The 20,000-nt window shown below is 49.6% G+C and overlaps 79 non-coding genes across 79 annotated transcripts in view; all 79 read left to right on the forward strand.

The window, feature by feature from the left end:
* The first annotated feature begins 205 nt into the window (after positions 1–205).
* On the forward strand, positions 206–278 carry TRNAK-CUU (transfer RNA lysine (anticodon CUU)). Its single transcript has one exon. It is a non-coding gene; the product is annotated as a tRNA-Lys (tRNA).
* Positions 279–422: 144 nt separating this feature from the next.
* Positions 423–495, forward strand: TRNAK-CUU (transfer RNA lysine (anticodon CUU)). Its single transcript has one exon. It is a non-coding gene; the product is annotated as a tRNA-Lys (tRNA).
* A 143-nt stretch (positions 496–638) lies between these two features.
* On the forward strand, positions 639–711 carry TRNAK-CUU (transfer RNA lysine (anticodon CUU)). Its single transcript has one exon. It is a non-coding gene; the product is annotated as a tRNA-Lys (tRNA).
* A 145-nt stretch (positions 712–856) lies between these two features.
* On the forward strand, positions 857–929 carry TRNAK-CUU (transfer RNA lysine (anticodon CUU)). The gene has a single exon. It is a non-coding gene; the product is annotated as a tRNA-Lys (tRNA).
* A 364-nt stretch (positions 930–1,293) lies between these two features.
* TRNAK-CUU (transfer RNA lysine (anticodon CUU)) lies at positions 1,294–1,366 on the forward strand. Its single transcript has one exon. It is a non-coding gene; the product is annotated as a tRNA-Lys (tRNA).
* Positions 1,367–1,512: 146 nt separating this feature from the next.
* Positions 1,513–1,585, forward strand: TRNAK-CUU (transfer RNA lysine (anticodon CUU)). Its single transcript has one exon. It is a non-coding gene; the product is annotated as a tRNA-Lys (tRNA).
* A 145-nt stretch (positions 1,586–1,730) lies between these two features.
* On the forward strand, positions 1,731–1,803 carry TRNAK-CUU (transfer RNA lysine (anticodon CUU)). Its single transcript has one exon. It is a non-coding gene; the product is annotated as a tRNA-Lys (tRNA).
* Positions 1,804–1,947: 144 nt separating this feature from the next.
* TRNAK-CUU (transfer RNA lysine (anticodon CUU)) lies at positions 1,948–2,020 on the forward strand. The gene has a single exon. It is a non-coding gene; the product is annotated as a tRNA-Lys (tRNA).
* Positions 2,021–2,166: 146 nt separating this feature from the next.
* On the forward strand, positions 2,167–2,239 carry TRNAK-CUU (transfer RNA lysine (anticodon CUU)). Its single transcript has one exon. It is a non-coding gene; the product is annotated as a tRNA-Lys (tRNA).
* Positions 2,240–2,384: 145 nt separating this feature from the next.
* On the forward strand, positions 2,385–2,457 carry TRNAK-CUU (transfer RNA lysine (anticodon CUU)). The gene has a single exon. It is a non-coding gene; the product is annotated as a tRNA-Lys (tRNA).
* A 144-nt stretch (positions 2,458–2,601) lies between these two features.
* Positions 2,602–2,674, forward strand: TRNAK-CUU (transfer RNA lysine (anticodon CUU)). The gene has a single exon. It is a non-coding gene; the product is annotated as a tRNA-Lys (tRNA).
* Positions 2,675–2,817: 143 nt separating this feature from the next.
* On the forward strand, positions 2,818–2,890 carry TRNAK-CUU (transfer RNA lysine (anticodon CUU)). The gene has a single exon. It is a non-coding gene; the product is annotated as a tRNA-Lys (tRNA).
* Positions 2,891–3,035: 145 nt separating this feature from the next.
* On the forward strand, positions 3,036–3,108 carry TRNAK-UUU (transfer RNA lysine (anticodon UUU)). The gene has a single exon. It is a non-coding gene; the product is annotated as a tRNA-Lys (tRNA).
* A 144-nt stretch (positions 3,109–3,252) lies between these two features.
* Positions 3,253–3,327, forward strand: TRNAK-CUU (transfer RNA lysine (anticodon CUU)). Its single transcript has one exon. It is a non-coding gene; the product is annotated as a tRNA-Lys (tRNA).
* A 142-nt stretch (positions 3,328–3,469) lies between these two features.
* TRNAK-CUU (transfer RNA lysine (anticodon CUU)) lies at positions 3,470–3,542 on the forward strand. Its single transcript has one exon. It is a non-coding gene; the product is annotated as a tRNA-Lys (tRNA).
* A 363-nt stretch (positions 3,543–3,905) lies between these two features.
* Positions 3,906–3,980, forward strand: TRNAK-CUU (transfer RNA lysine (anticodon CUU)). The gene has a single exon. It is a non-coding gene; the product is annotated as a tRNA-Lys (tRNA).
* Positions 3,981–4,121: 141 nt separating this feature from the next.
* TRNAK-CUU (transfer RNA lysine (anticodon CUU)) lies at positions 4,122–4,194 on the forward strand. The gene has a single exon. It is a non-coding gene; the product is annotated as a tRNA-Lys (tRNA).
* A 145-nt stretch (positions 4,195–4,339) lies between these two features.
* TRNAK-CUU (transfer RNA lysine (anticodon CUU)) lies at positions 4,340–4,412 on the forward strand. Its single transcript has one exon. It is a non-coding gene; the product is annotated as a tRNA-Lys (tRNA).
* Positions 4,413–4,556: 144 nt separating this feature from the next.
* Positions 4,557–4,629, forward strand: TRNAK-CUU (transfer RNA lysine (anticodon CUU)). Its single transcript has one exon. It is a non-coding gene; the product is annotated as a tRNA-Lys (tRNA).
* Positions 4,630–4,773: 144 nt separating this feature from the next.
* TRNAK-CUU (transfer RNA lysine (anticodon CUU)) lies at positions 4,774–4,846 on the forward strand. The gene has a single exon. It is a non-coding gene; the product is annotated as a tRNA-Lys (tRNA).
* A 146-nt stretch (positions 4,847–4,992) lies between these two features.
* Positions 4,993–5,065, forward strand: TRNAK-CUU (transfer RNA lysine (anticodon CUU)). Its single transcript has one exon. It is a non-coding gene; the product is annotated as a tRNA-Lys (tRNA).
* Positions 5,066–5,205: 140 nt separating this feature from the next.
* On the forward strand, positions 5,206–5,278 carry TRNAK-CUU (transfer RNA lysine (anticodon CUU)). The gene has a single exon. It is a non-coding gene; the product is annotated as a tRNA-Lys (tRNA).
* Positions 5,279–5,423: 145 nt separating this feature from the next.
* Positions 5,424–5,496, forward strand: TRNAK-CUU (transfer RNA lysine (anticodon CUU)). Its single transcript has one exon. It is a non-coding gene; the product is annotated as a tRNA-Lys (tRNA).
* A 146-nt stretch (positions 5,497–5,642) lies between these two features.
* TRNAK-CUU (transfer RNA lysine (anticodon CUU)) lies at positions 5,643–5,717 on the forward strand. The gene has a single exon. It is a non-coding gene; the product is annotated as a tRNA-Lys (tRNA).
* Positions 5,718–5,860: 143 nt separating this feature from the next.
* Positions 5,861–5,933, forward strand: TRNAK-CUU (transfer RNA lysine (anticodon CUU)). The gene has a single exon. It is a non-coding gene; the product is annotated as a tRNA-Lys (tRNA).
* Positions 5,934–6,295: 362 nt separating this feature from the next.
* On the forward strand, positions 6,296–6,368 carry TRNAK-CUU (transfer RNA lysine (anticodon CUU)). Its single transcript has one exon. It is a non-coding gene; the product is annotated as a tRNA-Lys (tRNA).
* A 144-nt stretch (positions 6,369–6,512) lies between these two features.
* TRNAK-CUU (transfer RNA lysine (anticodon CUU)) lies at positions 6,513–6,585 on the forward strand. Its single transcript has one exon. It is a non-coding gene; the product is annotated as a tRNA-Lys (tRNA).
* A 144-nt stretch (positions 6,586–6,729) lies between these two features.
* Positions 6,730–6,804, forward strand: TRNAK-CUU (transfer RNA lysine (anticodon CUU)). The gene has a single exon. It is a non-coding gene; the product is annotated as a tRNA-Lys (tRNA).
* A 142-nt stretch (positions 6,805–6,946) lies between these two features.
* On the forward strand, positions 6,947–7,019 carry TRNAK-CUU (transfer RNA lysine (anticodon CUU)). The gene has a single exon. It is a non-coding gene; the product is annotated as a tRNA-Lys (tRNA).
* A 146-nt stretch (positions 7,020–7,165) lies between these two features.
* On the forward strand, positions 7,166–7,238 carry TRNAK-CUU (transfer RNA lysine (anticodon CUU)). Its single transcript has one exon. It is a non-coding gene; the product is annotated as a tRNA-Lys (tRNA).
* A 359-nt stretch (positions 7,239–7,597) lies between these two features.
* On the forward strand, positions 7,598–7,670 carry TRNAK-CUU (transfer RNA lysine (anticodon CUU)). The gene has a single exon. It is a non-coding gene; the product is annotated as a tRNA-Lys (tRNA).
* A 578-nt stretch (positions 7,671–8,248) lies between these two features.
* TRNAK-CUU (transfer RNA lysine (anticodon CUU)) lies at positions 8,249–8,321 on the forward strand. Its single transcript has one exon. It is a non-coding gene; the product is annotated as a tRNA-Lys (tRNA).
* Positions 8,322–8,683: 362 nt separating this feature from the next.
* On the forward strand, positions 8,684–8,756 carry TRNAK-CUU (transfer RNA lysine (anticodon CUU)). The gene has a single exon. It is a non-coding gene; the product is annotated as a tRNA-Lys (tRNA).
* Positions 8,757–8,900: 144 nt separating this feature from the next.
* On the forward strand, positions 8,901–8,973 carry TRNAK-CUU (transfer RNA lysine (anticodon CUU)). Its single transcript has one exon. It is a non-coding gene; the product is annotated as a tRNA-Lys (tRNA).
* Positions 8,974–9,119: 146 nt separating this feature from the next.
* On the forward strand, positions 9,120–9,192 carry TRNAK-CUU (transfer RNA lysine (anticodon CUU)). The gene has a single exon. It is a non-coding gene; the product is annotated as a tRNA-Lys (tRNA).
* A 145-nt stretch (positions 9,193–9,337) lies between these two features.
* TRNAK-CUU (transfer RNA lysine (anticodon CUU)) lies at positions 9,338–9,412 on the forward strand. Its single transcript has one exon. It is a non-coding gene; the product is annotated as a tRNA-Lys (tRNA).
* A 141-nt stretch (positions 9,413–9,553) lies between these two features.
* Positions 9,554–9,626, forward strand: TRNAK-CUU (transfer RNA lysine (anticodon CUU)). The gene has a single exon. It is a non-coding gene; the product is annotated as a tRNA-Lys (tRNA).
* Positions 9,627–9,770: 144 nt separating this feature from the next.
* TRNAK-CUU (transfer RNA lysine (anticodon CUU)) lies at positions 9,771–9,845 on the forward strand. The gene has a single exon. It is a non-coding gene; the product is annotated as a tRNA-Lys (tRNA).
* A 142-nt stretch (positions 9,846–9,987) lies between these two features.
* On the forward strand, positions 9,988–10,060 carry TRNAK-CUU (transfer RNA lysine (anticodon CUU)). Its single transcript has one exon. It is a non-coding gene; the product is annotated as a tRNA-Lys (tRNA).
* Positions 10,061–10,206: 146 nt separating this feature from the next.
* Positions 10,207–10,279, forward strand: TRNAK-CUU (transfer RNA lysine (anticodon CUU)). The gene has a single exon. It is a non-coding gene; the product is annotated as a tRNA-Lys (tRNA).
* A 358-nt stretch (positions 10,280–10,637) lies between these two features.
* Positions 10,638–10,710, forward strand: TRNAK-CUU (transfer RNA lysine (anticodon CUU)). Its single transcript has one exon. It is a non-coding gene; the product is annotated as a tRNA-Lys (tRNA).
* A 146-nt stretch (positions 10,711–10,856) lies between these two features.
* TRNAK-CUU (transfer RNA lysine (anticodon CUU)) lies at positions 10,857–10,929 on the forward strand. The gene has a single exon. It is a non-coding gene; the product is annotated as a tRNA-Lys (tRNA).
* Positions 10,930–11,289: 360 nt separating this feature from the next.
* On the forward strand, positions 11,290–11,362 carry TRNAK-CUU (transfer RNA lysine (anticodon CUU)). The gene has a single exon. It is a non-coding gene; the product is annotated as a tRNA-Lys (tRNA).
* A 145-nt stretch (positions 11,363–11,507) lies between these two features.
* TRNAK-CUU (transfer RNA lysine (anticodon CUU)) lies at positions 11,508–11,580 on the forward strand. The gene has a single exon. It is a non-coding gene; the product is annotated as a tRNA-Lys (tRNA).
* Positions 11,581–11,726: 146 nt separating this feature from the next.
* On the forward strand, positions 11,727–11,799 carry TRNAK-CUU (transfer RNA lysine (anticodon CUU)). The gene has a single exon. It is a non-coding gene; the product is annotated as a tRNA-Lys (tRNA).
* Positions 11,800–11,942: 143 nt separating this feature from the next.
* Positions 11,943–12,015, forward strand: TRNAK-CUU (transfer RNA lysine (anticodon CUU)). The gene has a single exon. It is a non-coding gene; the product is annotated as a tRNA-Lys (tRNA).
* Positions 12,016–12,159: 144 nt separating this feature from the next.
* TRNAK-CUU (transfer RNA lysine (anticodon CUU)) lies at positions 12,160–12,232 on the forward strand. The gene has a single exon. It is a non-coding gene; the product is annotated as a tRNA-Lys (tRNA).
* A 146-nt stretch (positions 12,233–12,378) lies between these two features.
* On the forward strand, positions 12,379–12,451 carry TRNAK-CUU (transfer RNA lysine (anticodon CUU)). The gene has a single exon. It is a non-coding gene; the product is annotated as a tRNA-Lys (tRNA).
* Positions 12,452–12,597: 146 nt separating this feature from the next.
* On the forward strand, positions 12,598–12,672 carry TRNAK-CUU (transfer RNA lysine (anticodon CUU)). Its single transcript has one exon. It is a non-coding gene; the product is annotated as a tRNA-Lys (tRNA).
* A 143-nt stretch (positions 12,673–12,815) lies between these two features.
* TRNAK-CUU (transfer RNA lysine (anticodon CUU)) lies at positions 12,816–12,888 on the forward strand. The gene has a single exon. It is a non-coding gene; the product is annotated as a tRNA-Lys (tRNA).
* Positions 12,889–13,250: 362 nt separating this feature from the next.
* On the forward strand, positions 13,251–13,323 carry TRNAK-CUU (transfer RNA lysine (anticodon CUU)). Its single transcript has one exon. It is a non-coding gene; the product is annotated as a tRNA-Lys (tRNA).
* Positions 13,324–13,467: 144 nt separating this feature from the next.
* TRNAK-CUU (transfer RNA lysine (anticodon CUU)) lies at positions 13,468–13,540 on the forward strand. The gene has a single exon. It is a non-coding gene; the product is annotated as a tRNA-Lys (tRNA).
* A 144-nt stretch (positions 13,541–13,684) lies between these two features.
* On the forward strand, positions 13,685–13,759 carry TRNAK-CUU (transfer RNA lysine (anticodon CUU)). Its single transcript has one exon. It is a non-coding gene; the product is annotated as a tRNA-Lys (tRNA).
* Positions 13,760–13,901: 142 nt separating this feature from the next.
* On the forward strand, positions 13,902–13,974 carry TRNAK-CUU (transfer RNA lysine (anticodon CUU)). Its single transcript has one exon. It is a non-coding gene; the product is annotated as a tRNA-Lys (tRNA).
* A 146-nt stretch (positions 13,975–14,120) lies between these two features.
* TRNAK-CUU (transfer RNA lysine (anticodon CUU)) lies at positions 14,121–14,193 on the forward strand. Its single transcript has one exon. It is a non-coding gene; the product is annotated as a tRNA-Lys (tRNA).
* A 359-nt stretch (positions 14,194–14,552) lies between these two features.
* On the forward strand, positions 14,553–14,625 carry TRNAK-CUU (transfer RNA lysine (anticodon CUU)). The gene has a single exon. It is a non-coding gene; the product is annotated as a tRNA-Lys (tRNA).
* A 146-nt stretch (positions 14,626–14,771) lies between these two features.
* On the forward strand, positions 14,772–14,844 carry TRNAK-CUU (transfer RNA lysine (anticodon CUU)). The gene has a single exon. It is a non-coding gene; the product is annotated as a tRNA-Lys (tRNA).
* Positions 14,845–15,204: 360 nt separating this feature from the next.
* On the forward strand, positions 15,205–15,277 carry TRNAK-CUU (transfer RNA lysine (anticodon CUU)). Its single transcript has one exon. It is a non-coding gene; the product is annotated as a tRNA-Lys (tRNA).
* A 147-nt stretch (positions 15,278–15,424) lies between these two features.
* Positions 15,425–15,497, forward strand: TRNAK-CUU (transfer RNA lysine (anticodon CUU)). The gene has a single exon. It is a non-coding gene; the product is annotated as a tRNA-Lys (tRNA).
* A 144-nt stretch (positions 15,498–15,641) lies between these two features.
* On the forward strand, positions 15,642–15,714 carry TRNAK-CUU (transfer RNA lysine (anticodon CUU)). The gene has a single exon. It is a non-coding gene; the product is annotated as a tRNA-Lys (tRNA).
* Positions 15,715–15,859: 145 nt separating this feature from the next.
* TRNAK-CUU (transfer RNA lysine (anticodon CUU)) lies at positions 15,860–15,932 on the forward strand. Its single transcript has one exon. It is a non-coding gene; the product is annotated as a tRNA-Lys (tRNA).
* Positions 15,933–16,076: 144 nt separating this feature from the next.
* TRNAK-CUU (transfer RNA lysine (anticodon CUU)) lies at positions 16,077–16,149 on the forward strand. Its single transcript has one exon. It is a non-coding gene; the product is annotated as a tRNA-Lys (tRNA).
* A 146-nt stretch (positions 16,150–16,295) lies between these two features.
* TRNAK-CUU (transfer RNA lysine (anticodon CUU)) lies at positions 16,296–16,368 on the forward strand. The gene has a single exon. It is a non-coding gene; the product is annotated as a tRNA-Lys (tRNA).
* Positions 16,369–16,513: 145 nt separating this feature from the next.
* On the forward strand, positions 16,514–16,586 carry TRNAK-CUU (transfer RNA lysine (anticodon CUU)). The gene has a single exon. It is a non-coding gene; the product is annotated as a tRNA-Lys (tRNA).
* Positions 16,587–16,731: 145 nt separating this feature from the next.
* On the forward strand, positions 16,732–16,804 carry TRNAK-CUU (transfer RNA lysine (anticodon CUU)). The gene has a single exon. It is a non-coding gene; the product is annotated as a tRNA-Lys (tRNA).
* Positions 16,805–16,950: 146 nt separating this feature from the next.
* Positions 16,951–17,023, forward strand: TRNAK-CUU (transfer RNA lysine (anticodon CUU)). The gene has a single exon. It is a non-coding gene; the product is annotated as a tRNA-Lys (tRNA).
* A 142-nt stretch (positions 17,024–17,165) lies between these two features.
* Positions 17,166–17,238, forward strand: TRNAK-CUU (transfer RNA lysine (anticodon CUU)). The gene has a single exon. It is a non-coding gene; the product is annotated as a tRNA-Lys (tRNA).
* A 145-nt stretch (positions 17,239–17,383) lies between these two features.
* On the forward strand, positions 17,384–17,456 carry TRNAK-CUU (transfer RNA lysine (anticodon CUU)). Its single transcript has one exon. It is a non-coding gene; the product is annotated as a tRNA-Lys (tRNA).
* A 145-nt stretch (positions 17,457–17,601) lies between these two features.
* Positions 17,602–17,674, forward strand: TRNAK-CUU (transfer RNA lysine (anticodon CUU)). The gene has a single exon. It is a non-coding gene; the product is annotated as a tRNA-Lys (tRNA).
* Positions 17,675–17,818: 144 nt separating this feature from the next.
* On the forward strand, positions 17,819–17,891 carry TRNAK-CUU (transfer RNA lysine (anticodon CUU)). Its single transcript has one exon. It is a non-coding gene; the product is annotated as a tRNA-Lys (tRNA).
* Positions 17,892–18,035: 144 nt separating this feature from the next.
* TRNAR-CCU (transfer RNA arginine (anticodon CCU)) lies at positions 18,036–18,108 on the forward strand. Its single transcript has one exon. It is a non-coding gene; the product is annotated as a tRNA-Arg (tRNA).
* A 147-nt stretch (positions 18,109–18,255) lies between these two features.
* On the forward strand, positions 18,256–18,328 carry TRNAK-CUU (transfer RNA lysine (anticodon CUU)). The gene has a single exon. It is a non-coding gene; the product is annotated as a tRNA-Lys (tRNA).
* A 142-nt stretch (positions 18,329–18,470) lies between these two features.
* On the forward strand, positions 18,471–18,545 carry TRNAK-CUU (transfer RNA lysine (anticodon CUU)). Its single transcript has one exon. It is a non-coding gene; the product is annotated as a tRNA-Lys (tRNA).
* Positions 18,546–18,692: 147 nt separating this feature from the next.
* On the forward strand, positions 18,693–18,765 carry TRNAK-CUU (transfer RNA lysine (anticodon CUU)). Its single transcript has one exon. It is a non-coding gene; the product is annotated as a tRNA-Lys (tRNA).
* A 361-nt stretch (positions 18,766–19,126) lies between these two features.
* TRNAT-CGU (transfer RNA threonine (anticodon CGU)) lies at positions 19,127–19,199 on the forward strand. The gene has a single exon. It is a non-coding gene; the product is annotated as a tRNA-Thr (tRNA).
* A 147-nt stretch (positions 19,200–19,346) lies between these two features.
* On the forward strand, positions 19,347–19,419 carry TRNAK-CUU (transfer RNA lysine (anticodon CUU)). The gene has a single exon. It is a non-coding gene; the product is annotated as a tRNA-Lys (tRNA).
* A 143-nt stretch (positions 19,420–19,562) lies between these two features.
* On the forward strand, positions 19,563–19,635 carry TRNAK-CUU (transfer RNA lysine (anticodon CUU)). Its single transcript has one exon. It is a non-coding gene; the product is annotated as a tRNA-Lys (tRNA).
* A 145-nt stretch (positions 19,636–19,780) lies between these two features.
* Positions 19,781–19,853, forward strand: TRNAK-CUU (transfer RNA lysine (anticodon CUU)). Its single transcript has one exon. It is a non-coding gene; the product is annotated as a tRNA-Lys (tRNA).
* A 144-nt stretch (positions 19,854–19,997) lies between these two features.
* Positions 19,998–20,000, forward strand: part of TRNAK-CUU (transfer RNA lysine (anticodon CUU)) — a 73-nt gene continuing 70 nt past the window's right edge. Inside the window, exon 1 of the tRNA in view lies at positions 19,998–20,000. This exon is cut by the window's right edge and continues 70 nt beyond it. This is a non-coding gene — a tRNA (tRNA-Lys).

Below are 20,000 nucleotides of genomic sequence, written 5' to 3' on the forward strand. Positions count from 1 at the left end.
GTCAGTAGAGCATGATACTCTTAATCTCAGGATCGTGAGTTCGAGCCAAACGTTGAGCGCTGTTTTTTTCCCGAGCCTCACCATGTTACGTCACGCGTCGAGGTCTACATCTGTTTCTTCCCAGCCATCCTAGTTGTTTTTTCTTTTGGTGAACTATGCTGATCTTTTACAAGTGAGATGTTGTGTGCCGAGTCAATTCCTGCGTCCCCGGCTAGCTCAGTCGGTAGAGCATGAGACTCTTAATCTCAGGGTTGTGGGTTCAAGCCCCACGTTGGGCGCTGTTTTTTCCCGAGCCTCACCAAGTTACGTCATGCGTCGAGGTCTACATCTGTTTCTTCCCAGCCATCCTAGTTTTTTTTCTTTTGGTGAACTATGCTGATCTTTTACAAACGATATGCTGTGTGCCGAGTCCATTCCTGCGTGCCCGGCTAGTTCAGTCGGTAGAGCATGAGACTCTTAATTTCAGGGTCGTGGGTTCGAGCCCCACGGTTGACGCTGTTTTTTTCCCGAGTCTCACCATGTTACGTCGCACGTCGAGTTCTACCTCTGTTTCTTCCACCCATCCTGGTTTTTTTCTTTTGCTGAACTATGCTGATCTTTTACAAACGAGATGTTGTGTGCAGAGTCAATTCCTTCGTGCCCGGCTAGCTCAGTCGGTAGAGCATGAGACTCTTAATCTCAGGGTCGTGGGTTCGAGCCCCACGTTGGGCGCTGTTTTTCCCCGAGCCTCACCAAGTTACGTCACGCGTCGAGGTCTACATCTGTTTCTTCCCAGCCATCCTAGTTGTTTTTTCTTTTGGTGAACTATGCTGATCTTTTACAAGTGAGATGTTGTGTGCCGAGTCAATTCCTGCGTCCCCGGCTAGCTCAGTCGGTAGAGCATGAGACTCTTAATCTCAGGGTCGTGGGTTCGAGCCCCACGTAGGGCGGTGTTTTTTTCCCGAGCCTCACCAAGTTAGGTCCCGCGTCGAGGTCTACATCTGTTTCTTCCCAGCCATCCTAGTTTTTTTTTCTTTTGGTGAACTATGTTGATCTTTTACAAACGAGATGTTGTGTGCCGAGTCAATTCCTGCGTGCCCGGCTAGCTCAGTCAGTAGAGCATGATACTCTTAATCTCAGGATCGTGAGTTCGAGCCAAACGTTGAGCGCTGTTTTTTTCCCGAGCCTCACCATGTTACGTCACGCGTCGAGGTCTACATCTGTTTCTTCCTAGCCATCCTAGTTTTTTTTCTTTTGGTGAACTATGCTGACCTTTTACAAACGAGATGTTGTGTGCCGAGTCAATTCCTGCGTGCCCGGCTAGCTCAGTCGGTAGAGCATGAGACTCTTAATCTCAGGGTCGTGGGTTCGAGCCCCACGTTGGGCGCTGTTTTTTTCCCGAGCCTCACCAAGTTACGTCACGCGTCGAGGTCTACATCTGTTTCTTCCCAGCCATCCTAGTTTTTTTTTCTTTTGGTGAACTATGCTGATCTTTTACAAAAGAGATGTTGTGTGCCGAGTCAATTCGTGCGTGCCCGGCTAGCTCAGTCGGTAGAGCATGAGACTCTTAATTTCAGGGTCGTGGGTTCGAGCCCCACGTTGGGCGCTGTTTTTTCCCGAGCCTCACCAAGTTACATAACGCGTCGAGTTTTACATCTGTTTCCTCCTAGCCATCCTAGTTTTTTTTTCTTTTGGTGAACAATTCTAATCTTTTACAAACGAGATGTTGTGTGCCGAGTTAATTCCTGCGTGCCCGGCTAGCTCAGTCGGTAGAGCGTGAGACTCTTAATCTCAGGGTCGTGGGTTCGAGCCCCACGTTGGGCGCTGTGTTTTCCCGAGCCTCACCAAGTTACGTCACGCGTCGAGGTCTACATCTGTTTCTTCCCAGCCATCTTTGTTTTTTTTCTTTTGGCGAACTATGCTGATCTTTTACAAACGAGATGTTGTGTGCCGAGTCAATTCCTGCGTGCCCGGCTAGCTCAGTCGGTAGAGCATGAGACTCTTAATCTCAGGGTCGTGGGTTCGAGCCCCACGTTGGGCGCTGTTTTTTTCCCGAGCCTCACCAAGTTACGTCACGCGTCGAGGTCTACATCTGTTTCTTCCCAGCCATCCTAGTTTTTTTTTCTTTTGGTGAACTATGCTGATCTTTTACAAACGAGATGTTGTGTGCCGAGTCAATTCCTGCGTGCCCGGCTAGCTCAGTCGGTAGAGCATGAGACTCTTAATCTCAGGGTCGTGGGTTCGAGCCCCACGTCGGGCGCTGTTTTTTTCCCGAGCCTCACCAAGTTACGTCACGCGTCGAGGTCTACATCTGTTTCTTCCCAGCCTTCTTTGTTTTTTTTCTTTTGGTGAATTATACTGACCTTTTACAAACGAGATGTTGTGTGCCGAGTCTATTCCTGCGTGCCCGGCTAGCTCAGTCGGTAGAGCATGAGTCTCTTAATCTCAGGGTCGTGGGTTCGAGACCCACGGTGGACGCTGTTTTTTTCCCGAGTCTCACCATGTTACGTCGCGCGTCGAGGTCTACATCTGTTTCTTCCCCTCCATCCTAGTTTTTTTCTTTTGGTGAACTATGCTGATCTTTTACAAACGAGATGTTGTGTGCCGAGTCAATTCCTGCGTGCCCGGCTAGCTCAGTCGGTAGAGCATGAGACTCTTATTCTCAGGGTCGTGGGTTCGAGCCCCACATTGGGCGCTGTTTTTTCCCGAGCCTCACCAAGTTACGTCACGCGTCGAGGTCTACATCTGTTTCTTCCCAGCCATCCTAGTTTTTTTCTTTTGGTGAACTATGTTGATCTTTTACAAACGGGATGTTGTGTGCCGAGTCAATTCCTGCGTGCCCGGCTAGCTCAGTCAGTAGAGCATGAGACTCTTAATCTCAGGATCGTAAGTTCGAGCCCAACGTTGGGCGCTGTTTTTTCCTGAGCCTCACCAAGTTACGTCACGCATCGAGGTCCACATCTGTTTCTTCCCAGCCATCCTAGTTTTTTTTTCTTTTGGTGAACTATGCTGACCTTTTACAAACGAGATGTTGTGTGCCGAGTCAATTCCTGTGTGCCTGGCTAGCTCAGTCGGTAGAGCATGAGACTTTTAATCTCAGGGTCGTGGGTTTGAGCCCCACTTTGGGCGCTGTTTTTTACCGAGCCTCACCAAGTTACGTCACGCGTCGAGGTCTACATCTGTTTCTTCCCAGCCATCCTAGTTTTTTTTCTTTAGGTGAACAATGCTGATCTTTTACAAAGGAGATGTTGTGTGCCGAGTCAATTCCTGTGTGCCCGGCTAGCTCAGTCGGTAGAGCATGAGACCCTTAATCTCAGGGTCGTGGGTTCGAGCCCCACATTGGTCGCTATTTTTTCCTGAGCCTCACCAAGTTACGTCACGCGTCGAGGTCTACATCTGTTTCTTCCCAGCCATCCTAGTTTTTTTTCTTTTGGTGAACCATGCTTAACTTTTACAAACGAGATGTTGTGTGCCGAGTCAATTCCTGCGTGCCCGGCTAGCTCAGTCGGTAGAGCATGAGACTCTTAATCTTAGGGTCGTGGGTTTGAGCCCCACGTTGGGCGCTGTTTTTTTCCCGAGCCTCAACAAGTTACGTCACGCGTCGAGGTCTACAACTGTTTCTTCCCAGCCATCCTAGTTTTTTTTCTTTTGGTGAACTATGCTGATCTTTTACAAACGAGATGTTGTGTGCCGAGTCAATTGCTGCGTACCCGGCTAGCTCAGCGAGTAGAGCATGAGACTCTTAATCTCAGGATCGTGAGTTCGAGCCCAACGTTGGGCGCTGTTTTTTTCCCGAGCCTCACCAAGTTACGTCACGCATCGAGGTCTACATCTGTTTCTTCCCAGCCATCCTAGTTTTTTTTCTTTTGGTGAACCATGCTGACCTTTTACAAACGAGATGTTGTGTGCCGAGTCAATTCCTGCGTGCCCGGCTAGCTCAGTCGGTAGAGCATGAGACTCTTAATCTCATGGTCGTGGGTTCGAGCCCCACATTGGTCGCTGTTTTTTCCTGAGCCTCACCAAGTTACGTCACGCGTGGAGGTCTACATCTGTTTCTTCCCAGCCATCCTAGTTTTTTTCTTTTGGTGAACCATGCTGATCTTTTACAAACGAGATGTTGTGTGCCGAGTCAATTCCTGCATGCCCGGCTAGCTCAGTCGGTAGAGCATGAGACTCTTGATCTCAGGGTCGTGGGTTCGAGCCTCACGTTGGGCGCTGTTTCTTTCCCGAGCCTTACCAAGTTACGTCACGCGTCGAGGTCTACATCTGTTTCTTCCCAGCCATCCTAGTTTTTTTTCTTTTGGTGAACTATGTTGATCTTTTACAAACGAGATGTTGTGTGCCGAGTCAATTCCTGCGTGCCCGGCTAGCTCAGTGAGTAGAGCATGAGACTCTTAATCTCAGGATCGTGAGTTCGAGCCCAACGTTGGGCGCTGTTTTTTTCCCGAGCCTCACCAAGTTACGTCACGCGTCGAGGTCTACATCTGTTTCCTCCTAGCGATCCTAATTTTTTTCTTTTGGTGAACAATGCGGATCTTTTACAAACGAGATGTTGTGTGCCGAGTCAATTCCTGCGTGCCCGGCTAGCTCAGTCGGTAGAGCATGAGACTCTTAATCTCAGGTATGTGGGTTTGAGCCCCACGTTGGGCGCTGTTTTTTTCCCGAGCCTCACCAAGTTACGTGACGCGTCGAGGTCTACATCTGTTTCTTCCCAGCCATCCTAGTTTTTTTCTTTTGGTGAACCATGCTGATCTTTTACAAACGAGATGTTGTGTGCCGAGTCAATTCCTGCGTGCCCGGCTAGCTCAGTCGGTAGAGCATGAGACTCTTGATCTTAGGGTCGTGGGTTTGAGCCCCACGTTGGGCACTGTTTTTTTCCCGAGCCTCACCAAGTTACGTCACGCGTCGAGGTCTACAACAGTTTCTTCCCAGCCATCCTAGTTTTTTTTCCTTTTGGTGAACTATGCTGATCTTTTACAAACGAGATGTTGTGTGCCGAGTCAATTCCTGCGAGCCCGGCTAGCTCAGTCGGTAGAGCATGAGACTCTTAATCTCAGGGTCGTGGGTTCAAGCCCCACGGTGGACGCTGTTTTTTTCCCGAGTCTTACCATGTTACGTCGCGCGTCGAGGTCTGCATCTGTTCCTTCCCAGCCATCCTAGTTTTTTTTGGTGAACTATGCTAATCTTTTACAAACGAGATGTTGTGTGCCGAGTCAATTCCTGCGTGCCCGGCTAGTTCAGTCGGTAGAGCATGAGACTCTTAATCTCAGGGTCGTGGGGTCGAGCCCCACCTTGGGCGCTGTGTTTTCCCGAGCCTCACCAAGGTACGTCACGCGTCGAGGTCTACATCTGTTTCTTCCCATCCATCTTTGTTTTTTTTTCTTTTGGCGAACTATGCTGATCTTTTACAAACGAGATGTTGTGTGCCGAGTCAATTCCTGCGTGCCCGGCTAGCTCAGTCGGTAGAGCATGAGACTCTTAATCTCAGCGTCGTGGGTTCGAGCCCCACGTTGGGCGCTGTTTTTTTCCCGAGCCTCACCAAGTTACGTCACGCGTCGAGGTCTACATCTGTTTCTTCCCAGCCATCCTAGTTTTTTTTTCTTTTGGTGAACTATGCTGATCTTTTACAAACGAGATGTTGTGTGTCGAGTCAATTTCTGCGTGCCCGGCTAGCTCAGTCGGTAGAGCATGAGACTCTTAATCTCAGGGTCGTGGGTTTGAGCCCCACGTTGGGGGCTGTTTTTTTCCGAGCCTCACCAAGTTACGTCACGCGTCGAGGTCTACATCTGTTTCTTCCCAGCCGTCCTAGTTTTTTTTTCTTTTGGTGAACTATGCTGATCTTTTACAAACGAGATGTTGTGTGCCGAGTCAATTCCTGCGTGCCTGGCTAGTTCAGTCGGTAGAGCATGAGACTCTTAATTTCAGGGTCGTGGGTTCGAGCCCCACAGTGGACGCTGTTTCTTTCCCGAGTCTCACCATGTTACGTCGCGCGTCGAGGTCTACTTCTCTTATTTTCCCTCCATCCTAGTTTTTTTCTTTTGGTGAACTATGCTGATCTTTTACAAACGAGATGTTGTGTGCCGAGTCAATTCCTGCGTGCCCGGCTAGCTCAGTCAGTAGAGCATGATACTCTTAATCTCGGGATCGTGAGTTCGAGCCAAACGTTGGGCGCTGTTTTTTTCCCGAGCCTCACCAAGTTACGTCACGCGTCGAGGTTTACATCTGTTTCTTCCCAGCCATCTTTGTTTTTTTTCTTTTGGTGAACTATGCTGATCTTTCACAAACGAGATGTTGTGTGCCGAGTCAATTCCTGCATGCCCGGCTAGCTCAGTCGGTAGAGCATGAGACTCTTAATCTCAGGGTCGTGGGTTCAAGCCCCACGTTCGGCGCTGTTTTTTGCCCGAGCCTCACCAAGTTACGTCACGCGTCGATGTCTACATCTGTTTCTTACCAGCTATCCTAGTTTTTTTCTTTTGGTGAACTATGCTGATCTTTTACAAACGAGATGTTGTGTGCCGAGTCCATTCCTGCATGCCCGGCTAGTTCAGTCGGTAGAGCATGAGACTCTTAATTTCAGGGTCGTGGGTTCGAGCCCCACGGTGGACGCTGTTTCTTTCCTGAGTCTCACCATGTTACGTCGCGCGTCGAGGTCTACATCTGTTTCTTCCCCTCCATCCTAGTTTTTTTCTTTTGGTGAACTATGCTGATCTTTTACAAACGAGATGTTGTGTGCCGAGTCAATTCCTGCGTGCCCGGCTAGCTCAGTCAGTAGAGCATGAGACTCTTAATCTCTGGGTCGTGGGTTCGAGCCCCACGTTGGTCGCTGTTTTTTCCCGAGCCTCACCAAGTTACGTCACGCGTCGAGGTATACATCTGTTTCTTCCCAGCCATCCTAGTTTTTTTTCTTTTGGTGAACCATGCTGATTTTTTACAAACGAGATGTTGTGTGCCGAGTCGATTCCTGCGTGCCCGGCTAGCTCAGTCGGTAGAGCATGAGACTCTTAATCTTAGGGTCGTGGGTTCGAGCCCCACGTTGGGCACGGTATTTTTTCCCGAGCCTCACCAAGTTACGTCACGCGTCGAGGTCTACATCTGTTTCTTCCCAGCCATCCTAGTTTTTTTTCTTTTGGTGAACCATGCTGAACTTTTACAAACGAGATGTTGTGTGCCGAGTCAATTCCTGCGTGCCCGGCTAGCTCAGTCGGTAGAGCATGAGACTCTTAATCTTAGGGTAGCGGGTTCGAGCCCCACGTTGGACGCTGTTTTTTTTCCGAGCCTCACCAAGTTTCGTCACGCGTCGAAGTCTACAACTGTTTCTTCCCAGCCTTCTTTTTTTTTATTTTGGAGAACTATGCTGATCTTTTACAAACGAGATGTTGCGCGCCGAGTCAATTCCTGCGTGCCCGGCTAGCTCAGTCGGTAGAGCATGACAATCGTAATCTCAGGGTCGTGGGTTCGTGCCCCACGTTGGGCGCTATTTTTTTCCCGAGCCTCACCAAGTTATGTCACGCGTCGAGGTCTACATCTGTTTCTTCCCCTCCAACCTAGTTTTTTTCTTTTGGTGAACTATGCTGATCTTTTACAAACGAGATGTTGTGTGCCGAGTAAATTCCTGCGTGCCCGGCTAGCTCAGTCGGTAGAGCATGAGACTCTTAATCTTAGGGTCGTGGGTTCGAGCCCCAAGTTGGGCGCTGTTTTTTTCCCGAGCCTCACCAAGTTACGTCACGCATCGAGGTCTACAACTGTTTCTTCCAAGCCATCCTAGTTTTTTTTCTTTTGGTGAACTATGCTGATCTTTTACAAACGAGATGTTGTGTGCCGAGTCAATTCCTGCGTGCCCGGCTAGCTCAGTCGGTAGAGCATGAGACTTATTCTCAGGGTCGTGGGTTCGAACCCCACGTTGGGCGCTGTTTTTTCCCGAGCCTCACCAAGTTACGTCACGCGTCGAGGTCTACATCTGTTTTTTCCCAGCCATCCTAGTTTTTTTTCTTTTGGTGAACTATGATGATCTTTTACAAACGAGATGTTGTGTGCCGAGTCAATTCCTGCGTGCCCGGCTAGCTCAGTGAGTAGAGCATGAGACTCTTAATCTCAGGATCGTGAGTTCGAGCCCAACATTGGGCGCTGTTTTTTTCCCGAGCCTCACCAAGTTACGTCACGCATCGAGGTCTACATCTGTTTCTTCCCAGCCATCCTAGTTTTTTTTCTTTTGGGAAACTATGCTGATCTTTTACAAACGAGATGTTGTGTGCCGAGTCAATTACTGCGTGCCCGGCTAGCTCAGTCGGTAGAGCATGAGACTCTTAATCTCAGGGTCGTGGGTTCGAGCCCCACGCTGGGCGCTGTTTTTTTGCCGAGCCTCACCAAGTTACGTCACGCGTCGAGGTCTACATCTGTTTCTTCCCAGCCATCCCAGTTTTTTTTTCTTTTGGTGAACTATGCTGATCTTTTACAAACGAGATGTTGTGTGCCGAGTCAATTCCTGCGTGCCCGGTCCGCTCAGTCGGTAGAGCAAGAGACTCTTAATCTCAGGGTCGTGGGTTCGAGCCCCATGTTGGGCGCTGTTTTTTTCCCGAGCCTCACCAAGTAACGTCACGCGTCGAGGTCTACATCTGTTTCCTCCAAGCGATCCTAGTTTTTTCTTTTGGTGAACAATGCTGATCTTTTGCAAACGAGATGTTGTGTGCCGAGTCAATTCCTGCGTGCCCGGCTAGCTCAGTCGGTAGAGCATGAGACGCTTAATCTCAGGGTCGTGGGTTCGAGCGCCACGTTGGGCGCTGTTTTTTTCCCGAGCCTCACCAAGTTACGTCAAGCGTCGAGTTCTACATCTGTTTCCTCCTAGCCATCCTAGTATTTTTCTTTTGGTGAACTATGCTGATCTTTTACAAACGAAATGTTGTGTGCCGAGTCAATTCCTGCGTGCCCGGCTAGCTCAGTCGGTAGAGCATGAGACTCTTAATCTCAGGGTCGTGGGTTCGAGCCCCACGTTGGGCGCTGTTTTTTTCCCGAGCCTCACCAAGTTACGTCACGCGTCGAGGTGTACATCTGATTGTTCCCAGCCATCCTAGTTTTTTTTTCTTTTGGTGAACTATGCTGATCTTTTACAAACGAGATGTTGTGTGCTGAGTCAATTCCTGCGTGCCCGGCTAGCTCAGTCGGTAGAGCATGAGACTCTTAATCTCAGCGTCGTGGGTTCGAGCCCCACGTTGGGCGCTGTTTTTTTCCCGAGCCTCACCAAGTTACGTCACGCGTCGAGGTCTACATCTGTTTCTTCCCAGCCATCCTAGTTTTTTTTCTTTTGGTGAACTATGCTGATCTTTTACAAACGAGATGTTGTGTGTCGAGTCAATTTCTGCGTGCCCGGCTAGCTCAGTCGGTAGAGCATGAGACTCTTAATCTCAGGGTCGTGGGTTTGAGCCCCACGTTGGGGGCTGTTTTTTTCCGAGCCTCACCAAGTTACGTCACGCGTCGAGGTCTACATCTGTTTCTTCCCAGCCATCCTAGTTTTTTTCTTTTGGTGAACTATGCTGATCTTTTACAAACGAGATGTTGTGTGCCGAGTCCATTCCTGCATGCCCGGCTAGTTCAGTCGGAAGAGCATGAGACTCTTAATTTCAGGGTCGTGGGTTCGAGCCCCACGGTGGACGCTGTTTCTTTCCTGAGTCTCACCATGTTACGTCGCGCGTCGAGGTCTACATCTGTTTCTTCCCCTCCATCCTAGTTTTTTTCTTTTGGTGAACTATGCTGATCTTTTACAAACGAGATGTTGTGTGCCGAGTCAATTCCTGCGTGCCCGGCTAGCTCAGTCAGTAGAGCATGAGACTCTTAATCTCTGGGTCGTGGGTTCGAGCCCCACGTTGGTCGCTGTTTTTTCCCGAGCCTCACCAAGTTACGTCACGCGTCGAGGTATACATCTGTTTCTTCCCAGCCATCCTAGTTTTTTTTCTTTTGGTGAACCATGCTGATTTTTTACAAACGAGATGTTGTGTGCCGAGTCGATTCCTGCGTGCCCGGCTAGCTCAGTCGGTAGAGCATGAGACTCTTAATCTTAGGGTCGTGGGTTCGAGCCCCACGTTGGGCACGGTATTTTTTCCCGAGCCTCACCAAGTTACGTCACGCGTCGAGGTCTACATCTGTTTCTTCCCAGCCATCCTAGTTTTTTTTCTTTTGGTGAACCATGCTGAACTTTTACAAACGAGATGTTGTGTGCCGAGTCAATTCCTGCGTGCCCGGCTAGCTCAGTCGGTAGAGCATGAGACTCTTAATCTTAGGGTAGCGGGTTCGAGCCCCACGTTGGGCGCTGTTTTTTTTCCGAGCCTCACCAAGTTTCGTCACGCGTCGAAGTCTACAACTGTTTCTTCCCAGCCTTCTTTTTTTTATTTTGGAGAACTATGCTGATCTTTTACAAACGAGATGTTGCGCGCCGAGTCAATTCCTGCGTGCCCGGCTAGCTCAGTCGGTAGAGCATGACAATCGTAATCTCAGGGTCGTGGGTTCGTGCCCCACGTTGGGCGCTATTTTTTTCCCGAGCCTCACCAAGTTATGTCACGCGTCGAGGTCTACATCTGTTTCTTCCCCTCCAACCTAGTTTTTTTCTTTTGGTGAACTATGCTGATCTTTTACAAACGAGATGTTGTGTGCCGAGTAAATTCCTGCGTGCCCGGCTAGCTCAGTCGGTAGAGCATGAGACTCTTAATATCAGGGTCGTGGGTTCGAGCCGCACGTTGGGCGCTGTTTTTTTCCCGAGCCTCACCAAGTTACGTCACGCGTCGAGGTCTACATCTGTTTCTTCCCAGCCATCCTAGTTTTTTTTTCTTTTGGTGAACCATGCTGATCTTTTACAAACGAGATGTTGTGTGCCGAGTCAATTCCTGCGTGCCCGGCTAGCTCAGTCGGTAGAGCATGAGACTCTTAATCTTAGGGTCGTGGGTTCGAGCCCCAAGTTGGGCGCTGTTTTTTTCCCGAGCCTCACCAAGTTACGTCACGCATCGAGGTCTACAACTGTTTCTTCCAAGCCATCCTAGTTTTTTTTCTTTTGGTGAACTATGCTGATCTTTTACAAACGAGATGTTGTGTGCCGAGTCAATTCCTGCGTGCCCGGCTAGCTCAGTCGGTAGAGCATGAGACTTATTCTCAGGGTCGTGGGTTCGAACCCCACGTTGGGCGCTGTTTTTTCCCGAGCCTCACCAAGTTACGTCACGCATCGAGGTCTACATCTGTTTTTTCCCAGCCATCCTAGTTTTTTTTCTTTTGGTGAACTATGATGATCTTTTACAAACGAGATGTTGTGTGCCGAGTCAATTCCTGCGTGCCCGGCTAGCTCAGTGAGTAGAGCATGAGACTCTTAATCTCAGGATCGTGAGTTCGAGCCCAACGTTGGGCGCTGTTTTTTTCCCGAGCCTCACCAAGTTACGTCACGCATCGAGGTCTACATCTGTTTCTTCCCAGCCATCCTAGTTTTTTTTCTTTTGGGAAACTATGCTGATCTTTTACAAACGAGATGTTGTGTGCCGAGTCAATTACTGCGTGCCCGGCTAGCTCAGTCGGTAGAGCATGAGACTCTTAATCTCAGGGTCGTGGGTTCGAGCCCCACGCTGGGCGCTGTTTTTTTCCCGAGCCTCACCAAGTTACGTCACGCGTCGAGGTCTACATCTGTTTCTTCCCAGCCATCCCAGTTTTTTTTTCTTTTGGTGAACTATGCTGATCTTTTACAAACGAGATGTTGTGTGCCGAGTCAATTCCTGCGTGCCCGGTCCGCTCAGTCGGTAGAGCATGAGACTCTTAATCTCAGGGCCGTGGGTTCGAGCCCCATGTTGGGCGCTGTTTTTTTCCCGAGCCTCACCAAGTAACGTCACGCGTCGAGTTCTACATCTGTTTCCTCCAAGCGATCCTAGTTTTTTCTTTTGGTGAACAATGCTGATCTTTTGCAAACGAGATGTTGTGTGCCGAGTCAATTCCTGCGTGCCCGGCTAGCTCAGTCGGTAGAGCATGAGACGCTTAATCTCAGGGTCGTGGGTTCGAGCGCCACGTTGGGCGCTGTTTTTTTCCCGAGCCTCACCAAGTTACGTCAAGCGTCGAGTTCTACATCTGTTTCCTCCTAGCCATCCTAGTATTTTTCTTTTGGTGAACTATGCTGATCTTTTACAAACGAAATGTTGTGTGCCGAGTCAATTCCTGCGTGCCCGGCTAGCTCAGTCGGTAGAGCATGAGACTCTTAATCTCAGGGTCGTGGGTTCGAGCCCCACGTTGGGCGCTGTTTTTTTCCCGAGCCTCACCAAGTTACGTCACGCGTCGAGGTGTACATCTGATTGTTCCCAGCCATCCTAGTTTTTTTTTCTTTTGGTGAACTATGCTGATCTTTTACAAACGAGATGTTGTGTGCTGAGTCAATTCCTGCGTGCCCGGCTAGCTCAGTCGGTAGAGCATGAGACTCTTAATCTCAGCGTCGTGGGTTCGAGCCCCACGTTGGGCGCTGTTTTTTTCCCGAGCCTCACCAAGTTACGTCACGCGTCGAGGTCTACATCTGTTTCTTCCCAGCCATCCTAGTTTTTTTTTCTTTTGGTGAACTATGCTGATCTTTTACAAACGAGATGTTGTGTGTCGAGTCAATTTCTGCGTGCCCGGCTAGCTCAGTCGGTAGAGCATGAGACTCTTAGTCTCAGGGTCGTGGGTTTGAGCCCCACGTTGGGGGCTGTTTTTTTCCGAGCCTCACCAAGTTACGTCACGCGTCGAGGTCTACATCTGTTTCTTCCCAGCCATCCTAGTTTTTTTTTCTTTTGGTGAACTATGCTGATCTTTTACAAACGAGATGTTGTGTGCCGAGTCAATTCCTGCGTGCCTGGCTAGTTCAGTCGGTAGAGCATGAGACTCTTAATTTCAGGGTCGTGGGTTCGAGCCCCACAGTGGACGCTGTTTCTTTCCCGAGTCTCACCATGTTACGTCGCGCGTCGAGGTCTACTTCTCTTATTTTCCCTCCATCCTAGTTTTTTTCTTTTGGTGAACTATGCTGATCTTTTACAAACGAGATGTTGTGTGCCGAGTCAATTCCTGCGTGCCCGGCTAGCTCAGTCAGTAGAGCATGATACTCTTAATCTCGGGATCGTGAGTTCGAGCCAAACGTTGGGCGCTGTTTTTTTCCCGAGCCTCACCAAGTTACGTCACGCGTCGAGGTTTACATCTGTTTCTTCCCAGCCATCTTTGTTTTTTTTCTTTTGGTGAACTATGCTGATCTTTCACAAACGAGATGTTGTGTGCCGAGTCAATTCCTGCATGCCCGGCTAGCTCAGTCGGTAGAGCATGAGACTCTTAATCTCAGGGTCGTGGGTTCAAGCCCCACGTTCGGCCCTGTATTTTGCCCGAGCCTCACCAAGTTACGTCACGCGTCGATGTCTACATCTGTTTCTTACCAGCCATCCTAGTTTTTTTCTTTTGGTGAACTATGCTGATCTTTTACAAACGAGATGTTGTGTGCCGAGTCCATTCCTGCATGCCCGGCTAGTTCAGTCGGTAGAGCATGAGACTCTTAATTTCAGGGTCGTGGGTTCGAGCCCCACGGTGGACGCTGTTTCTTTCCTGAGTCTCACCATGTTACGTCGCGCGTCGAGGTCTACATCTGTTTCTTCCCCTCCATCCTAGTTTTTTTCTTTTGGTGAACTATGCTGATCTTTTACAAACGAGATGTTGTGTGCCGAGTCAATTCCTGCGTGCCCGGCTAGCTCAGTCAGTAGAGCATGAGACTCTTAATCTCTGGGTCGTGGGTTCGAGCCCCACGTTGGTCGCTGTTTTTTCCCGAGCCTCACCAAGTTACGTCACGCGTCGAGGTATACATCTGTTTCTTCCCAGCCATCCTAGTTTTTTTTCTTTTGGTGAACCATGCTGATTTTTTACAAACGAGATGTTGTGTGCCGAGTCGATTCCTGCGTGCCCGGCTAGCTCAGTCGGTAGAGCATGAGACTCTTAATCTTAGGGTCGTGGGTTCGAGCCCCACGTTGGGCACGGTATTTTTTCCCGAGCCTCACCAAGTTACGTCACGCGTCGAGATCTACATCTGTTTCTCCCCAGCCATCCTAGTTTTTTTTCTTTTGGTGAACCATGCTGAACTTTTACAAACGAGATGTTGTGTGCCGAGTCAATTCCGGCGTGCCCGGCTAGCTCAGTCGGTAGAGCATGAGACTCTTAATCTTAGGGTAGCGGGTTCGAGCCCCACGTTGGGCGCTGTTTTTTTTCCGAGCCTCACCAAGTTTCGTCACGCGTCGAAGTCTACAACTGTTTCTTCCCAGCCTTCTTTTTTTTTATTTTGGAGAACTATGCTGATCTTTTACAAACGAGATGTTGCGCGCCGAGTCAATTCCTGCGTGCCCGGCTAGCTCAGTCGGTAGAGCATGACAATCGTAATCTCAGGGTCGTGGGTTCGTGCCCCACGTTGGGCGCTATTTTTTTCCCGAGCCTCACCAAGTTATGTCACGCGTCGAGGTCTACATCTGTTCCTTCCCCTCCAACCTAGTTTTTTTCTTTTGGTGAACTATGCTGATCTTTTACAAACGAGATGTTGTGTGCCGAGTAAATTCCTGCGTGCCCGGCTAGCTCAGTCGGTAGAGCATGAGACTCTTAATATCAGGGTCGTGGGTTCGAGCCCCACGTTGGGCGCTGTTTTTTTCCCGAGCCTCACCAAGTTACGTCACGCGTCGAGGTCTACATCTGTTTCTTCCCAGCCATCCTAGTTTTTTTTTCTTTTGGTGAACCATGCTGATCTTTTACAAACGAGATGTTGTGTGCCGAGTCAATTCCTGCGTGCCCGGCTAGCTCAGTCGGTAGAGCATGAGACTCTTAATCTTAGGGTCGTGGGTTCGAGCCCCAAGTTGGGCGCTGTTTTTTTCCCGAGCCTCACCAAGTTACGTCACGCATCGAGGTCTACAACTGTTTCTTCCAAGCCATCCTAGTTTTTTTTCTTTTGGTGAACTATGCTGATCTTTTACAAACGAGATGTTGTGTGCCGAGTCAATTCCTGCGTGCCCGGCTAGCTCAGTCGGTAGAGCATGAGACTTATTCTCAGGGTCGTGGGTTCGAACCCCACGTTGGGCGCTGTTTTTTCCCGAGCCTCACCAAGTTACGTCACGCGTCGAGGTCTACATCTGTTTTTTCCCAGCCATCCTAGTTTTTTTTCTTTTGGTGAACTATGATGATCTTTTACAAACGAGATGTTGTGTGCCGAGTCAATTCCTGCGTGCCCGGCTAGCTCAGTGAGTAGAGCATGAGACTCTTAATCTCAGGATCGTGAGTTCGAGCCCAACGTTGGGCGCTGTTTTTTTCCCGAGCCTCACCAAGTTACGTCACGCATCGAGGTCTACATCTGTTTCTTCCCAGCCATCCTAGCTTTTTTTTTCTTTTGGTGAACTATGCTGATCATTTACAAACGAGATGTTGTGTGCCGAGTCAATTCCTGTGTGCCCGGCTAGTTCAGTCGGTAGAGCATGAGACTCTTAATCTTAGGGTCGTGGGTTCGAGCCCCACGGTGGACGCTGTTTTTTCCCGAGTCTCACCATGTTACGTCGCGCGTCGAGGTCTACATCTGTTTCTTCCCAGCCATCCTAGTTTTTTTTCTTTTGGTTAACTATGCTGATCATTTACAAACGAGATGTTGTGTGCCGAGTCAAGTCCTGCGTGCCCGGCTAGCTCAGTCGGTAGAGCACGAGACTCTTAATCTCAGGGTCGTGGGTTCGAGCCCAACATTGGGCGCTGTTTTTTTCCCTAGCCTCACCAAGTTACGTCACGCGTCGAGCTCTACATCTGTTTCTTCCCAGCCATCCTAGTTTTTTTTCTTTTGGTGAACTATGCTGACCTTTTACAAACGAGATGTTGTGTGCCGAGTCAATTCCTGCGTGCCCGGCTAGCTCAGTCGGTAGAGCATGAGACTCTTAAACTCAGGGTCGTGGGTTCGAGCCCCACGTTGGGCGCTGCTTTTTTCCCGAGTCTCACCATGTTACGTCGCGCGTCGAGGTCTACATCTGTTTCTTCCCAGCAATCCTAGTTTTTTTCTTTTGGTGAACTATGCTGATCTTTTACAAACCAGATGTTGTGTGCCGAGTCAATTCCTGCGTGCCCGGCTAGCTCAGTCGGTAGAGCATGAGACTCTTAATCTCAGGGTCGTGGGTTCGAGCCCCACGTTGGCCGCTGTTTTTTCCCGAGTCTTACCATGTTACGTCCCGCGTCGAAGTCTGCATCTGTTCCTTCTCAGCCATCCTAGTTTTTTTTTTCTTTTGGTGAACTATGCTGATCTTTTACAAACGAGATGTTGTGTGCCGAGTCAATTCCTGCGTGCCCGGCTAGTTCAGTCGGTAGAGCATGAGACTCTTAATCTTAGGGTCGTGGGTTCGAGCCCCACGGTGGACGCTGTTTTTTTCCCGAGTCTCACCATGTTACGTCGCGCGTCGAGGTCTACATCTGTTTCTTCCCAGCCATCCTAGTTTTTTTTCTTTCGGTGAACTATGCTGATCATTTACAAACGAGATGTTGTGTGCCGAGTCAATTCCTGCGTGCCCGGCTAGCTCAGTTGGTTGAGCTTGAGACTCTTAATCTCAGGGTCGTGGGTTCGAGCCCCACGTTGGGCGCTGTTTTTTTCCCGAGCCTCACCAAGTTACGTCACGCGTCGAGGTCTACATCAGTTTCTTCCCGGCCATCCTAGTTTTTTTTCTTTTGGTGAACTATGCTCATCTTTTACAAACGAGATGTTGTGTGCCGAGTCAATCCCTGCGTGGCCGGCTAGCTCAGTCGGTAGAGCATGAGACTCTTAATCTCGGGGTCGTGGGTTCGAGCCCCACGTTGGGCGCTGTTTTTTACCCGAGCCTCACCAAGTTACGTCACGCGTCGAGGTCTACATCTGTTTCTTCCCAGCCATCTTTGTTTTTTTTTCTTTTGGTGAACTATGCTGATCTTTTACAAACGAGATGTTGTGTGCCGAGTCAATTCCTGCGTGCCCGGCTAGCTCAGTCTGTAGAGCATGAGACTCTTAATCTCAGGGTTGTGGGTTCGAGCCCCACGTTGGGTGCTGTTTTTTTCCCGAGCCTCACCAAGTTACGTCACGCGTCGAGGTCTACATCTGTTTCTTCCAAGCCATCTTTGTTTTTTTTCTTTTGGTGAACTATGCTGATTTTTTACAAACGAGATGTGTTCCGAGTCAATTCCTGCGTGCCCGGCTAGCTCTGTCGGTAGAGCATGAGACTCTTAATCTCAGGGTCTCGGGTTCGAGCCCCACGTTGGGCGCTGTTTTTCCCCGAGCCTCACCAAGTTACGTCATGCGTCGAGGTCTACATCTGTTTCTTCCCAGCCATCCTAGTTGTTCTTTCTTTTGGTGAACTATGCTGATCTTTTACAAGTGAGATGTTGTGTGCCGAGTCAATTCCTGCGTGCCCGGCTAGCTCAGTCGGTAGAGCATGAGACTCTTAATCTCAGGGTCGTGGGATCAAGCCCCACGGTGGACGCTGTTTTTTTCCCGAGTCTTACCATGTTACGTCGCGCGTCGAGGTCTGCATCTGTTCCTTCCCAGCCATCCTAGTTTTTTTTCTTTTGCTGAACTATGCTGATCTTTTACAAACGAGATGTTGTGTGCCGAGTCAATTCCTGCGTGCCCGGCTAGTTCAGTCGGTAGAGCATGAGACTCTTAATCTCAGGGTCGTGGGTTCGAGCCCCACGGTGGACGCTGTTTTTTTCCCGAGTCTCACCATGTTACGTCGCGCTTCGAGGTCTACATCTGTTTCTTCCCCTTCAACCTAGTTTTTTTCTTTTGGTGAACTATGCTGGTCTTTTACAAACGAGATGTTGTGTGCCGAGTAAATTCCTGCATGCCCGGCTAGCTCAGTCGGTAGAGCATGAGACTCTTAATATCAGGGTCGTGGGTTCGAGCCCCACGTTGGGCGCTGTTTTTTTCCCGAGCCTCACCAAGTTACGTCACGCGTCGAGGTCTACATCTGTTTCTTCCCAGCCATCCTAGTTTTTTTCTTTTGGTGAACTATGCTGATCTTTTACAAACGAGATGTTGTGTGCCGAGTCAATTCCTGCGTGCCCGGCTAGCTCAGTCTGTAGAGCATGAGACTCCTAATCTCAGGGTCGTGGGTTCGAGCCCCACGTTGGCCGCTGTTTTTTTCCCGAGTCTTACCATGTTACGTCGCGCGTCGAGGTCTGCATCTGTTCCTTCCCAGCCATCCTAGCTTTTTTTTTCTTTTGGTGAACTATGCTGATCTTTTACAAACGAGATGTTGTGTGCCGAGTCAATTCCTGCGTGCCCGGCTAGTTCAGTCGGTAGAGCATGAGACTCTTAATCTTAGGGTCGTGGGTTCGAGCCCCACGGTGGACGCTGTTTTTTCCCGAGTCTCACCATGTTACGTCGCGCGTCGAGGTCTACATCTGTTGCTTCCCAGCCATCCTAGTTTTTTTTCTTTTGGTTAACTATGCTGATCATTTACAAACGAGATGTTGTGTGCCGAGTCAATTCCTGCGTTCCCGGCTAGCTCAGTCGGTAGAGCATGAGACTCTTAATCTCAGGGTCGTGGGTTCGAGCTCCACGGTGAACGCTGCTTTTCTCCCGAGTCTCACTATGTTACGTCGCGCGTGGTGGTCTACATCTGTTTCTTCCCAGCCATCCTAGTTCTTTCTTTCTTTTGGTGAACTATGCTGATTTTTTACAAACGAGATGTTGTGTGCCGAGTCAATTCCTGCGTGCCCGACTAGTTCAGTCGGTAGAGCATGAGACTCTTAATCTCAGGGTCGTGGGTTCGAGCCCCACGGCGGACGCTGCTTTTTTCCCGAGTCTCACCATGTTACGTCGCGCCTCGAGGTCTACATCTGTTTCTTCCCAGCAATCCTAGTTTTTTTTCTTTTGGTGAACTATGCTGATCTTTTACAAACGAGATGTTGTGTGCCGAGTCAATTCCTGCGTGCCCGGCTAGTTCAGTCGGTAGAGCATGAGACTCTTAATTTCAGAGTCGTGGTTTCGAGCCCCACGGTGGACGCTGTTTTTTTCCCGAGTCTCACCATGTTACGTCGCGCGTCGAGTTCTACATCTGTTTCTTCCCCTCCATCCTAGTTTTTTCTTTTGGTGAACTATGCTGATCTTTTACAAACGAGATGTTGTGTGCCGAGTCAATTCCTGCGTGCCCGGCTAGCTCAGTCGGTAGAGCATGAGACTCGTAATCACAGGGTCGTGGGTTCGAGCCCCACGTTGGCCGCTGTTTTTTTCCCGAGTCTTACCATGTTACGTCGCGCGTCGAGGTCTGCATCTGTTCCTTCCCAGCCATCCTAGCTTTTTTTTTCTTTTGGTGAACTATGCTGATCATTTACAAACGAGATGTTGTGTGCCGAGTCAATTCCTGTGTGCCCGGCTAGTTCAGTCGGTAGAGCATGAGACTCTTAATCTTAGGGTCGTGGGTTCGAGCCCCACGGTGGACGCTGTTTTTCCCGAGTCTCACCATGTTACGTCGCGCGTCGAGGTCTACATCTGTTTCTTCCCAGCCATCCTAGTTTTTTTTCTTTTGGTTAACTATGCTGATCATTTACAAACGAGATGTTGTGTGCCGAGTCAAGTCCTGCGTGCCCGGCTAGCTCAGTCGGTAGAGCACGAGACTCTTAATCTCAGGGTCGTGGGTTCGAGCCCAACATTGGGCGCTGTTTTTTTCCCTAGCCTCACCAAGTTACGTCACGCGTCGAGCTCTACATCTGTTTCTTCCCAGCCATCCTAGTTTTTTTTCTTTTGGTGAACTATGCTGACCTTTTACAAACGAGATGTTGTGTGCCGAGTCAATTCCTGCGTGCCCGGCTAGCTCAGTCGGTAGAGCATGAGACTCTTAAACTCAGGGTCGTGGGTTCGAGCCCCACGTTGGGCGCTGCTTTTTTCCCGAGTCTCACCATGTTACGTCGCGCGTCGAGGTCTACATCTGTTTCTTCCCAGCAATCCTAGTTTTTTTCTTTTGGTGAACTATGCTGATCTTTTACAAACCAGATGTTGTGTGCCGAGTCAATTCCTGCGTGCC

This window comes from Rhipicephalus microplus, chromosome 3, assembly GCF_043290135.1.
Source record: "Rhipicephalus microplus isolate Deutch F79 chromosome 3, USDA_Rmic, whole genome shotgun sequence".
Classification (NCBI taxonomy): Eukaryota; Metazoa; Arthropoda; class Arachnida; order Ixodida; family Ixodidae; genus Rhipicephalus; species Rhipicephalus microplus.